Raw genomic sequence first — 11,897 nt, 5'->3', positions numbered from 1 at the left:
CAGAATGTCCAGCCCTTTAATATGAGGCATGGCTTGCTGACATGCATGTAGGAAGTCGGCGAATGCTCTGAGTTGTTCTGCATCCTTTGAGTGGATCTTTGGCCAGCTAGCTAGTTTTTCTCTGAAAGCTCTCTGCAAGACGAATGGTTGACCGTACCGTGCTATTAAGGCGATCCCATGCATCCTTATACGCTTCATCATCCTCCCTGTAAAAGACACCATCAAGTGTCTTTCGTGCAGGACCTCCCACATATCTTCTCAAGTAATGCAGTTTGTCAGCTGAACATATGTTCCTTTTATCTATGAGGGATATGAATGAAGATTTCCATTCAATGAACTGGATTGGGTCGCCGGTGAATACAGGTGGCTCTGGCATTGGAAGTCTGTTCATGGCTATGCTGTCTTGTACTGCTTGAGCTAAGTGGGACACATCTGTCTGTGGAGGTGAAGCTGGAAATCTTATGAGATGCTGAACTGGAGCCAGAGACACAGCTTGATGTGGGTGCATATGTTCCTGGTTCCTTAGTTTGCTGTTAGCAGAGCACAAGCTGCCCTCCTGCATTACATCTTGGTTGTAAATTGACAATCTTGCTCGTGCTGCTCTTATATCCTTTTCAGCCCTTAGTCTTTCTAGTTCATGTTTTTGAGCTTCAAGATCCCTTTTCTGTTGCTCTACTAAGAGCTGGATCCTTTCCTTTTGTTTTCCTTCCGCCAATAACAACTCATATTCTGCTTCCTTTGCTGCTAATTCTGCTGCAGCATCTGCTCTTTTTACTGCGACAATGGAGTCTATAGTGTGTTGACTTGGAGGTGAAACTGTGGATCCATATATGGAATGAGCATAGTCTCTGTTAAGGAGCTCACGAAGGCGTTCTTTGACTGCTTCACTATCATAGTCTTCGTCTATGCCTGATATTCTTTCATATGCAATTTTAATAATGTCCTTTGTTACGGCCTCACATGCATCAACACGACGTCTCGTTTCACTGGATGGTGTGAGGTGATCTCTGATTTGTACATAAATGTCCATAATATCATTCATGCATTTCTCTAAGATATCAATGAGAGCTGCGATTTCACTTTCTGGAATGTCTAGCTTTAGCTGATTTCTTGCCTTACGTGCCTGGATCTTCCATTGATCATAAAGGTGCATGAGCCGCTTCTCCCTTTTGTATGCCTCCTCTCTCTGAAATGTAAGCATCTTCTCCGTGGGATTTCTTGGGCGATCAGATCTGCGAAGTTCCTCATCCTTGCTTGCTTGACAGATGTCTTTTATTTGATCTGAGCCTTCTGCTTCTGCAGTTAATATCTGAGATGCTTCCATTTTGAGCGAGTGTCACATTTAGACCATCACAATGAATCCCTCTTCTTTCATCATAGACTTTGGCAGTCAGGTGAAACTCGTGAGGCTGAAGCTCTTACTGTAGCATCCCTGGCTGAATGATGGTCTCTTATACTGATGCTTCACAGAGGTTTTATTGGAAATGTTTTTATTGAAACATTCAGTGAAGACACCGTAAGAGCTAGGAGCAAAACAAAACCAGCAATATTAATACCATAAGATCAAAGGAAACAAATTTCTCCTGCTCACATATAGCATATACATCAAATTTACATCACTCAATTCATTATATCACCTCACTAACTTACAACTACACATAAAGGTCAAGGTCAAGGTTAACAACATAAACTCTATTAAACGACATTTTGATTGCATGTAACTTATTCCGTTAAAGGAAACATTAACAAACCTTGTGCCACTGTCAGCCAGGTACTAATTGGCAAAGTAAACGTACATATTTTTCACTTTAAGGCACACTATTTTACGAATTTGCGTGTCATCCTTGCGCAGGGGCCATGCTAATCTTCTCTGTATCGTATCCACACTATTTTACCATATCCTAAAAGAAAGGTTACTAACAGCCCTTTAACGGTTTTGTGCCAGTTTCCTGTTTCAAAATAAAAGCACGGATTTCAAAATAAAACCGAAGTGCCTTTCAAACAAACGTAAAAATATTTACCAAATTTAAAGGTCATTTACAAATACAGCTACAGATTCAAATGGCTAAATCACCTCCTCAACATTTCTTGTAGTTCTCCAGATGCCTTTTAATGAACATTGACTGTACAAATATAGATGTATTTATTAGTTGTTAATTATCTCACAAGTCGTTGTTGCTCCTTTTAGCCACCACACGAACAAGTTCTTTGTTTACAGATGAGTTATTCCAGGTTCGCCATCAGGATCGCTCAGCGTCTTCATTGTGAGAACTAATTAAAATAAAGGCAATTGCATTTAGAAACATCACCATAAAAATATAATGCTACTTTAGCTTTATATAACAAACCATCATGTGGCATGGTTTGCAATTACACTATTATCAAAATAAACCCAGCCAATAAAAGTGTAGAACCATAAATACCTGTTTATCAGGGTTTCATTGAAAACTCAAATTAACAGAGACACATTAAACGCACCTCACTGCCTGCCATAGCCAAGCGGGCAAGCATTTCATTGCATGGTGTTCTCTGTGTGATTGTGTATGTGACAAATAAAATAAAAACAGCTAGCCAAGCTTGCTAACAGCTATGCCAAAATCTATTTTGAAATCCTGTCAGGCTGAGTTAGCAAATCAACAGATATTTATGTAGCGAAAACGCCTTTTGTTATTTCTATCTTTTTATTTGTATAAATGCATTTGAACTCTTTTATTTTGAAAAATATTTATTTTGAAAAGAGGAAGTATGATCCTTTCTCTAACTTACCTTTAACATAACTATAACAGCATAAATCGAATTAAATCGGGACTTGATGAGACCGTCTGAGTATCACTAGAAATATTATAAACAGTCGTCTCGTACCAGTTTGCTATCGGTAAACACCGAGAGCATTCACTGTTAGCATAGCACATCCATGTTAGTAGTGTATAAACGATAGTTTATACACGCCGACAGCATTCACTGTTATAGCACATCCATGTTAGCAGTGTATAAACGATAGTTCATACACGCCGACAGCATTCACTGTTATAGCACATCCATGTTAGCAGTGTATAAACGATAGTTTATACACTGCTAACATGGATGTGCTATGCTATCAGTAAACGCCGACAGCATTCACTGTTAGCATAGCACATCCATGTTAGCAGTGTATAAATGGATGGTTTAGCATATATTAGCACAGGTATCAATAAACACTTTTACTAACCTCAGGCAGATGGACAGGCGCTCTGCAGGTGGGATTGAGCGCCTGTAATTGGTGTCTAGGCGGGCGATTCTGGGACCAACGCGGGAAAGCAGGCCCTCAAACTGGCCGAGTGACAGACGATGATATCGCTGGAATCTGCCGTCATCCAGGCGCAGCTCCTGGAGCAAATGGTGAAACTCACCAAACTGCTCACGCGTCTGGAGGACCTGATGGACCCAGGTACGGCGAGGACGTCTTTTACGCCGCTGCTCTGCTCTCCACAGTACATAGAGAAGGGAGACTCTCTCTTCAAGCGCTAGCTCGACAGCTGCCATCTTGCAAAGATACCGGTCTGGCACAACTCCCTCCCACATTCCTCCCACATTTCCGGTTCACGCCTGTCAAAATATCATATTTTGACCCGCGATGGATTTTTCTTGGACACGCGTTGAGACGCGAATGTACACGCGTCAAATTAGGGGCGTTTGGGGCGTTTTATTCGCATCCATCGCGTTCGGTGTGAACACACCGTTAGAAGCAGTCCCGCCTTCCAATCATCGGATGACCATCACGCATTACTGGGTCTTTCACACTTTGAAAGTAATTGAGACAAGCGACAGGTGGTCCGTGCTGAACTGTCAGTCGCTTTGGTGAGTTTTAATACAGAAAAAAGGTGTTATAAACAAGTGTTTGCACTGTCCGAAAGCTGACTTGAAAACTTTAATGTTTTAAGTTAACGGGAGCATGAGCTAGAAAGGCCATGTGGCTGTGTTCGTGCTGATACCCCATCTTGGTGAGTTGGGACCACGTGCTTGCTAAAGAAGTATGCTAGTCTCTTGCTAAAATTAGCATTTTGCTAACGATAATTTTTTGTGTTTAAAAGCAATAGAAATGATTTTTGTGTTAGAATCTGTTTTTACCAGATTTGAATTTTGGTTCACAAGGATGTAACGAAGCAACTTTGTTCTTTATATACTATTTGTGGTGAAATGTAATGTTTGTTTGATGTAAACTTTATATTTTGGTGGTTTACTGTGTGAAAGTTGCAGTAAATTCTATGTGATCATACACAGTAGCGGTTTTTGATACGGGCGACCAGTGTTGGTCCAGTTACTTGAAAAAAGTAATCAGTAACTAATTACTGATTACTTCCCCAAAAAAGTAATCCAGTTACTTTACTGATTACTTATTTTCAAAAGTAATTAGTTACTTAGTTACTTTTTAAAAACACAATTTACAACCTGAATAGGTGATAAAGCGATAGATCTTTCAGCCCAATTCTACTTTTTCTGCATAATCCATCATACAATTTTATATTATATATATATATATTTATGTATATATTATTTATATTTATATATATAAAACATACATTTTCCTACACCAGAGGTACACTGCAACTGTGAGAGACAGAATGTGAAAAAAAAATCCATGAATTCACATGGTAGGATTTGTAAAGAATTTATTCATAAATTAGGGTGGAAAATAAGTTTTTGGTCACCTCAAACAAGGAAAATCTCTGGCTCACACAGACCTGTAACGTCTTCTGTAAGAAGCTTTTCTGTCCCCCACTCGTTACCTGTATGAATGGCACCTGTTTGAATTCATCATCTGTATAAAAGACACCTGTCCACAGCCTCAAACAGTCAGACTCCAAACTCCGCCATGGCCAAGACCAAAGAGCTTTCGAAGGACACCAGGAAAAGTATTGTAGACCTGCACCAGACTGGGAAGAGTGAATCTACAATAGGCAAGCAGCTTGGTGTGAAAAAATCAACTATGGGAGCAATCATCAGAAAATGGAAGACATACAAGACCACTGATAATCTCCCTCGATCTGGGGCTCCACGCAAGATCTCATCCCGTGGGGTCAAAATGATCATGAGAACGGTGAGCAAAGATCCCAGAACCACACGGGGGGACCTGGTGAATGACCTGCAGAGAGCTGGGACCAAAGTAACAAAGGTCACCATTAGGGCTGAACGATTATGGAAAATAATCTAATTGTGATTTTTTTGCCCCAATATTGCGATTGCGATGCGATATGCGATTATTTTTTAAGGTCTTTGTCTTCTGTATTATTAAACAAAGACAAGCAATACATCATATAGTATGGCCAATACTATATTACATTAATTTTAAGCTGTTCTTTCCTGGAAGACAGACCTCTGTTATGATGACATGAGGTGATGCATGAATTGATGACTGACATTTTTATTTAACTTCTTCAATCACAACAGTATATTTGAACATACACAATAGTTTATTTTTAGCTTACAAACATCTGAGCATAAAGTGCTGACAAGGAACCCTGGTGTAAACATTAAAATGAAAGTCAGTACAATGTGCAGATTGCAGAAATATACATAAAAAAAATCAGTGGCTTTACCACACTCAGTTTTTCGACATCTGTGAACTACTAGACAGTCATTCAATTAAAAAATAATATTAAATAAATAAAACTAATAAATAAAAAATACACACATCTTACTGATCTCTGCAGTCAGTAACATTACACATAAAGTGCAAACATAATAGCAATTGTATAAACACACACACAAACACGCCTTTAAAATTTAAAGGCGTGAAATTGGACGGTCTAGCCTTCTGATTAGCGTCACCGCTGTCTCGGTGGAGTTTAATAAACTCGGCCGTCTGCTTCTTGCTATCTAAAATATAACCAGACACTGGTGTAAATTCTCGACTGTCTCATACTTCTGTTTAATAAGTTTTCTATTTGACGTTTAGTCAGCTGTGTGAAAACCAAGGAGGAACCCACCCGGGGGATTAATAAAGTTTTATTTTATCTAATCTAATAACTTTAATCTCAGCCAAACCGATTTACTCACGAACAAACAAAACACTGAAAAAAGCCCAACAATAACATTTTTAGGTTGTCTAAGTGACTTATATATTACGTTTAACCCGAGCAGCGAAACTCCGCGGTGATCTGAAAATGATGTGCCGGGAGTTGTGCCGTTCTCGGCCGCATCAGTAACCCTCGAGCTCCCGGCTAGCTGTCGAGCTGGTGGGTAGCAGACGCCTCTGAAAATGTCGAAGCACTTTTGCAAATATGGGATATCTTGATAAACCGAGCAGATATTTGATGTTTACACAACTACTTTCTCGCCTGAAAATATGTTAAAAGTTTATTTTGTGACCCAGAAAGATTAGTATGAGTAATTTTAAAACTTAGTAGCGGCCGCCATTGCTGGAAACTGGAGTTTGGCTGGGCCGCGCTATGAATTCTGGGATATGGTAGTAATTTGGACAGCCTTCGGCGCGTCGCTGTGACGTAATCGGTCTACAAATGCGGCCTCAGGAGGATGCAGCCCATGAATTTGGACATGTCCAGAGTATAATCGCAGCCTTTGCGGTTAGAAAATTGCACTTGATCATGTCGCGATATTATCGCAAATGCGATATATCGTTCAGCCCTAGTCACCATCAGTAACACACTACAACGGCAGGGAATCAAATCCCGCAGTGCCAGACGTGTTCCGCTGCTGAAGCCAGTGCATGTCCAGGCCCGTCTGAAGTTTGCCAGAGAGCACATGGATGATACAGCAGAGGATTGGGAGAATGTCATGTGGACAGATGAAACCAAAGTAGAACTTTTTGGTATAAACTCAACTCGTCGTGTTTGGAGGAAGAAGAATACTGAGTTGCATCCCAAGAACACCATACCTACTGTGAAGCATGGGGGTGGAAACATCATGCTATGGGGCTGTTTTTCTGCCAAGGGGACAGGACGACTGATCCGTGTTAAGGACAGAATGAATGGGGCCATGTATCGTGAGATTTTGAGCCAAAACCTCCTTCCATCAGTGAGAACTTTGAAGATGAAATGAGGCTGGGTCTTCCAACATGACAATGATCCAAAACACACCACCCGGGCAACAAAGGAGTGGCTCCGTAAGAAGCATTTGAAAGTCCTGGAGTGGCCTAGCCAGTCTCCAGACCTCAACCCCATAGAAAATCTGTGGCGGGAGTTGAAAGTCCGTGTTGCTCGGCGACAGCCCCAAAACATCACTGCTCTCGAGAAGATCTGCATGGAGGAATGGGCCAAAATACCAGCTACTGTGTGTGCAAACCTGGTAAAGACCTATAGTAAACGTTTGACCTCTGTTATTGCCAACAAAGGTTATGTTACAAAGTATTGAGTTGTATTTTTGTTATTGACCAAATACTTATTTTCCACCCTAATTTACGAATAAATTCTTTACAAATCCTAACATGTGGATTCATGGAATTTTTTTTCACATTCTGTCTCTCACAGTTGAAGTGTACCTCTGGTGCAAATTACTGACCTCTGTCATCATTTTAGGTGGGGGAACTTGCACAATCGGTGGCTGACTAAATGCTTTTTTGCCCCACTGTATATACGCTGAACCCTAGAGACTAAGCACGTACAAACTCCAAAACACATTTCTAGCGTTAAGTGAACTTCCAAAACAGAGCTACCTGGATCACTTATATTACACAATTGAAAGCATATGTGTATTGTTTGTGTATTTATACACAAGCATTCATATATATTCAAATAATTTAAAAAATGTTCATTTACCTGTTACTACCACACACCAAATCCGGTCGTTGGTATTTGCTGGCTTGTGTAGCCTCTACGTAACAAAAGCTCAACACTGCGCCCTAGCGTCCTGGAGCACTTCTGTTGTGTTTTGTACGTGTTTTCAAGTTTGTACGTGCTTTGTCTCTAGGGGCCACCGTAAATATACTTTTATTTATTCACTCTACATAAAATGTAATAAATGAATCATGTAATACAAAAAACAACTATTCACATTTCAACTTTTAACTATTTAAATTTTCAGCTTTTACCTTTTAAACAAATTAAAAGGAAACAACACAAAACACTGCAAACCACAACACAATTAAATATAAATTATGAAAACAAAAAGAAGATGCACATTCTCTGTCATATGGACCTGCATGAATAAACTTTCTGAATCCTTTATCATCCGCAACTGAAAATAGTTGTGGATGATTACTATACCTTTCTAATTTGACTTTGTTGTCCCTGGTTGTTGACCCCCAACAGTCGATTATCTTGTTAATAATTTTACCTCCTCACTACATACGACTTCTTATGGCCTCTGACAGTGGACTCATCTCTGTGCTTGTCCTGCTAGACCTTAGTGCAGCGTTTGATACTGTTGACCATAATATCCCATTAGAGCGATTAGAACATGCTGTAGGTATTACAGGTACTGTGCTGCAGTTGTTTGTATCATATCTATCTAATAGACTCCAATTTGTACATGTAAATGGAGAGTCCTCTTCACACACTAAGGTCAATTATGGAGTTCCACAGGGTTCAGTGCTAGGACCAATTCTGTTTACATTATACATGCTTCCCTTAGGCAGTATCATTAGAAGACATAGCATAAATTTTCACTGCTATGCAAATGACACCCAGCTCTATCTGTCCATGAAGCCAGATAACACACACCAATTAGTTAAACTGCAGGAATGTTTTAAAGAGATAAAGACCTGGATGGCCGCTAACTTTCTGCTTCTTAATTCAGATAAAACTCAGGTTATTGTACTCGGCCCTGAAAATCTTAGAAATATGGTATCTAACCAGATTCTTACTCTGGATGGCGTTACCTTGGCCTCCAGTAACGCTGTGAGGAACCTTGGAGTCATTTTTGACCAGAAAATGTCCTTCAACGCACATATTAAACAAATATGTAAGACTGCGTTCTTCCATTTGCGCAACATCTATAAAGTTAGAAATATCCTGTCTCAGAGTGACGCTGAAAAACTAGTTTATGCATTTATTACTTCCAGGCTGGACGACTACAAATCATTATTATCAGGATGTCCTAAAAACTCCTTGAAAAGACTTCAGTTAATCCAAAATGCTGCAGCAAGAGTCCTGACAGGGACTAGAAAGAGAGAGCAGATTTCTCCTTTATTGGCTTCCCTTCATTGGCTTCCTGTTAAATCCAGAATTGAATTCAAAATCCTGCTCCTCACATACAAGGTCTTAAATAATCAGGCCCCATCTGATCTTAATGACCTTGTAGTACCATATCACCCTATTAGAGCACTTCGCTCTCGCTCTGCAGGCCTACTTGTTGTTCCTAGAGTATTTAAAAGTAGAATGGGAGGGAGAGCCTTCAGTTTTCAGGCCCCTCTTCTGTGGAACCAGCTTCCAGTTTGGATTCGGGAGACAGACACTATCTCTACTTTCAACATTAGCCTTAAAACTTTCCTTTTTGCTAAAGCATATAGTTAGGGCTGGACCAGGTGACCCTGAATCCTCCCTTAGTTATGCTGCAATAGACGTAGGCTGCCGGGGATTCCCATGATACATTGAGTTTTTCCTTTCCAGTCACCTTTCTCGCTCACTATGTATTAACAGACCTCTCTGCATTGAATCATATCTGTTATTAACCTCTGTCTCTCTTCCACAGCATGTCTTCATCCTGTCTTTCTTCTCTCACCCCAACCGGTCGCAGCAGATGGCCCCGCCCCTCCCTGAGCCTGGTTCTGCCGGAGGTTTCTTCCTGTTAAAAGGGATTTTTTCCTTCCCACTGCCGCCAAAGTGCTTGCTCATAGGGGGTCATATGATTGTTGGGTTTTTCTCTGTATCTACTGTATACAATATAAAGCGCCTTGAGGTGACTTTTGTTGTGATTTGGCGCTATATAAATAAAATAGAATTGAATTGATCGGCTTTTCTGCCACAAGTCCCGTCTTTCTTGTTTGTTTATCACCCACTTTGCAGCATGCTTAAGCGTGATAAGCTGTTGTTAGAATATATTTAACATTAATTTCTAGTATCAGCTGATGTTTGCTGGAGCCACGGCTGTAGAAGCTGCTGGTAATGATATCCGTTTGGACATGTGGTGAAAGGGAAACGTGAAGATGAAACCAGGAGATGTCCTTACTAAATCATCAGAGCTGAACAGGTGATGGAGAAACAGGTTTACCTTTTAGGTGACATGAATGAGTTGAAGGGAAGTTATGAACCGTTTCTGAGAGACAAATAACACCAGGATCCTTTTCTACATAGCTGACAGCTGGTAACTGTGCAGGGGCGGCTCTAGCAAAGTTTTGTCGGGGGCCAGGTTGGGCATTACCAGGGAAAGGAGGACACAAAGAAATATTTTTCTTTGTTATGTCATTTAAAAACTTTGAATGAATAATTATCTGAATCTTACAACAAAAGTGGTCATCTGATTAAATGTATAGAAATCCATTGTTGCATATAGTAAATAAATAAGTCTAATATACACCCTAGTAAGCTATAGTACTTTTTCTTTTGGGAAGGTACCGTCTGTGCAATCTGCAATTCTGTTGAAGAAAGATGTTGAATCTATTTAATTATTGCAGAAAAATAATTGATTTCTGTGCATTTGTTTTACACTTGCATTAAATTAAAGTTGATTACATCCATTGAGGGCAGGGGATGGTTTCCTAATATTTTTTCTGGGAGTTGGCAACCCTATTAGTTAGGTAGGTAAGTACTATTTAAAATACCAGAATAGGGAGGATGGTGTAGGTTTAAATTTATTAGATTGATCAGTGTTGCTGAACTATAAAATGTTTTGGGTGGAGTGTATTTTTTGCATACAGGTATAACAGAATAGCTTCAGTCTCTTGTTTTTAAAAACTTGAGTATGACCTTATACAAAATGCTGCAAGATATTTATAAAAAACAGTTTTATTGATTACAAAATACGCTATATCGGATTCATATCGGTATCGGCAGATATCCAAATTTATGATATTGGTATCGGACATTAAAAAGTGGTATTGTGCCATCTCTACTGCAAACCCTTGGTGTTCTCTCACTGAGCTTCATGATGTCGTCACCTGAAGTGGTTTTCACATCACAGGTGTGCCTTGTTCACTTGTGCAATTTCTTGCCTTCTTAATGAGGTTGGGACCATCAGTTGTGTTGTGCAGCAGTCAGGTTGGTACCCAGCTGACAGTCCTATGTGACAACTGTTAGAATTCATATTATGGAAAGAACCGATCAGCTGAGTAAAGAGAAACAACAGTCCATCATTACTGTAAGAACTGAAGGTCAGTCAGTCCACAAAACTGCTAAATCTTTCAATGTGCAGTCGCAAAAACCATCAAGTGCTCACATGAGGACACCCAAGGAAGGGAAGACCAAGAGTCACCTCTGCTGCTGAGGATAAAATCATCTGAATCACAGGCCGCAGAAATCGCAAGTTAACAGCCTCTCAGATTAGAGCTCAACTAAAGAGAATTGTTAGCAATTGTTAATACTTGTTGTTTTGTTTTTAATGAGGTCAGGGGGTTTGTGTGTCTCAGTGACCCTAAAAGCTAGATCAGCAGAAGCTTAGCCTTCAGATGGGACACCCAAGTTGTTCAGGTCTTAGGGTAGAGACCTGACAAAGTGCAATCCAATTACATGACAAAAACAGTTATCCAGAACACCGAACCCAACCCCCACCCCTTTTCCCACCTCGATTACCGCCATGTGCCCCCTTTACATTTCTGTCAGCTTGCAGCAGATTGGTGACACTGACGAATTCGAAGTTTTCAAAATAAATAAATAAAAGCCTTTCTTTATTTAGAGCGCATATAATTAGAGCGCATAACACGAGCGAATAGGATGCATGATGACTTTAACTACTTTATTAAATATCCGTATATTTATTGACAGCTGTATACTTTTTTTTACCCTCTTTTGAACTGCTTTTTGACA

At 40.0% G+C, this 11,897-nt stretch overlaps 1 non-coding gene across 1 annotated transcript; it reads right to left on the bottom strand.

Moving 5' to 3' along the window:
- Positions 1-1,807: 1,807 nt before the first annotated feature.
- Positions 1,808-1,911, bottom strand: LOC111501721 (U6 spliceosomal RNA). Its single transcript, XR_002721633.3, has one exon. It is a non-coding gene; the product is annotated as a U6 spliceosomal RNA (small nuclear RNA).
- Between the last annotated feature and the right edge of the window lie 9,986 nt (positions 1,912-11,897).

This window comes from Maylandia zebra, linkage group LG6 (genome assembly GCF_041146795.1).
Source record: "Maylandia zebra isolate NMK-2024a linkage group LG6, Mzebra_GT3a, whole genome shotgun sequence".
NCBI lineage: Eukaryota > Metazoa > Chordata > Actinopteri > Cichliformes > Cichlidae > Maylandia > Maylandia zebra.
The sequence above is the reverse complement of the archived record's forward strand: the minus strand, read 5'-3'. Positions and strand labels throughout refer to the sequence as shown.